This window comes from Schistocerca americana, unplaced genomic scaffold (genome assembly GCF_021461395.2).
Source record: "Schistocerca americana isolate TAMUIC-IGC-003095 unplaced genomic scaffold, iqSchAmer2.1 HiC_scaffold_482, whole genome shotgun sequence".
Taxonomy (NCBI): Eukaryota; Metazoa; Arthropoda; class Insecta; order Orthoptera; family Acrididae; genus Schistocerca; species Schistocerca americana.
The window spans coordinates 87,501-90,000 of record NW_025726217.1 but is presented as its reverse complement, the minus strand read 5'-3'; the positions used below and the strand labels follow the sequence as shown (position 1 = coordinate 90,000).

General features: G+C 62.9%; 1 pseudogene; it reads right to left on the bottom strand.

The window, feature by feature from the left end:
- The window catches only part of LOC124585165, a 7,973-nt pseudogene that overhangs the window by 3,666 nt on the left and 1,807 nt on the right, over positions 1-2,500 (bottom strand).

The window sequence follows — 2,500 nt, the reverse complement described above, 5'->3', positions numbered from 1 at the left end:
CTTTCACCAGGACTTCGTGCGGCAGACGCCGCAACTCCGCTGGGGTAAGGCCGTCCGGCCCGGCTGCTGATCCCCTGGGCGGCAACGCGGCGGCGACCTCCTCATGTGTGACCGGCCCCCATATGCACTCGAGAGCGACAGGCTCTGAGTGCGGGAGGAGGCGGTCACGAATGAAGCCCGCGGTGGAGATGGGCTTCTTGGTGAAGAGGTCCGCCCAGAAGTCCAGCAGACCAGGGATGGCAGGTGGCGGCTGGAGCAGGGTGCCATCCAAGAGGCCGCGCACGCAACGCGCACGCGACCGTCGGAAGGCATCCTGCGTTCTCGCGTACTCCCAGCGGCGCCGCTTGCGCTTCTGCGTCGGCGGCGCGGCAGGCGGCCGCTTCGATGGTTGGCGCGGCCGCTGTGTCCTGGTGATCGATCTCTCCCCTCTGGACCCGACCGACGCAAGGGCATCCGGGAGCATGCCCAGGATGACATCGGGCGGCGTGCCCCGCCCCAGACCGATGACACGATCCAGGCAGAGAAACGCTGGGCGGAAGCGGGTAGCCCCGCCAGATGCTCCCAGATGGCGGCGTCAGTCGGCCCCTCCGGCGGCGGCCCGGTGGTGTCGGCCGCGAAGTCCTCGGCTGCGTCGACGGGCGGCGCAGGCGGCCTCGCCCGCGTCAGGCAGCGGGCTCGCCGCTCCCCGGCGGGACGCCGGCTCTTCCCCCCGACCGATCTCAAGCGCCTCCATGAATTGGCGGACAAGCTGCTTGTGGGCAGCTTGCCGCCGTCGGCACTTGATTGCCTCAAGCGTTCGGTCGGGGAACATCCTGATGAGCTCTTGATTTACAAAGAAGAACCGGGCGTCCCTCTCGAGGAACAGTTCGGCCTCTGCCTTGGCGAGCGACAGGACTTCTTCCTCCGTCCACCTCGCGCGATGCCTCTCCGTGACGATCTCCGCGTTGGCGGCCGCAAGATGTTGGCGGCGGCGATGGACCCCGAGACCGTTCTTGGTTGTAAAGCTGCGGTGGCACTCACTACAGGTATACATAGCTGCAAAAGTTACAAGATTTTCGGCACGGCCGGTTGGCCGGCTAGGTGCTGGGGGAGTTGGGGTGGCACCTTCAGCGGAAGGGCCACCACTTATTCTCTGCTTACTGCCCCCAACTAAAAAAAAGGGATAGTGCGAGGGGGGGCTGGTAACCCCCCCAAGCCCCTGGTGCGGTCTTCCACTCTGCGAAATCAGCGGGCCCACGAGAAGGGGAGAAGACTGCAGGAGAGGAGAGGCTAAGAGGGCTAGGCCCATGTATTGCGCATCACTCTCCCTGTAACTATAACCCAAGGAAGGCACCTCGCAGCAGCAGCACGACTACATCAAGACCGCACTTCGAGAAGCCAAGTCCGGATGCAGCCACACCACCGCCACTTGGCCACCTTAAGAGAGTCATAGTTACTCCCGCCGTTTACCCGCGCTTGCTTGAATTTCTTCACGTTGACATTCAGAGCACTGGGCAGAAATCACATTGCGTCAACACCCGCTAGGGCCATCGCAATGCTTTGTTTTTAATTAGACAGTCGGATTCCCCCAGTCCGTGCCAGTTCTGAGTTGATCGTTGAATGGCGGCCGAAGAGAATCCGCGCACGCCGCGCGCCCCCGGAGGAGCACGCTAAGGCGGACGCGGCCTCGCAGCAAGGAAGATCCGTGGGAGGCCAAGGCACGGGACCGAGCTCGGATCCTGCACGCAGGTTGAAGCACCGGGGCGCGAACGCCGCGCAGGCGCGCGCATCCTGCACCGCCGGCCAGCACGAGGCCAACCAACGGCGAGAGCAGACCACGCCCGCGCTAAACGCCCGCACTTACCGGCACCCCTACGGCACTCACCTCGCCCAGGCCCGGCACGTTAGCGCTGACCCCACTTCCCGACCAAGCCCGACACGCCCCGATCCTCAGAGCCAATCCTTATCCCGAAGTTACGGATCCAATTTGCCGACTTCCCTTACCTACATTATTCTATCGACTAGAGGCTCTTCACCTTGGAGACCTGCTGCGGATATGGGTACGAACCGGCGCGACACCTCCACGTGGCCCTCTCCCGGATTTTCAAGGTCCGAGGGGAAGATCGGGACACCGCCGCAACTGCGGTGCTCTTCGCGTTCCAAACCCTATCTCCCTGCTAGAGGATTCCAGGGAACTCGAACGCTCATGCAGAAAAGAAAACTCTTCCCGATCTCCCGACGGCGTCTCCGGGTCCTTTTGGGTTACCCCGACGAGCATCTCTAAAAGAGGGGCCCGACTTGTATCGGTTCCGCTGCCGGGTTCCGGAATAGGAACCGGATTCCCTTTCGCCCAACGGGGGCCAGCACAAAGTGCATCATGCTATGACGGCCCCCATCAACATCGGATTTCTCCTAGGGCTTAGGATCGACTGACTCGTGTGCAACGGCTGTTCACACGAAACCCTTCTCCGCGTCAGCCCTCCAGGGCCTCGCTGGAGTATTTGCTACTACCACCAAGATC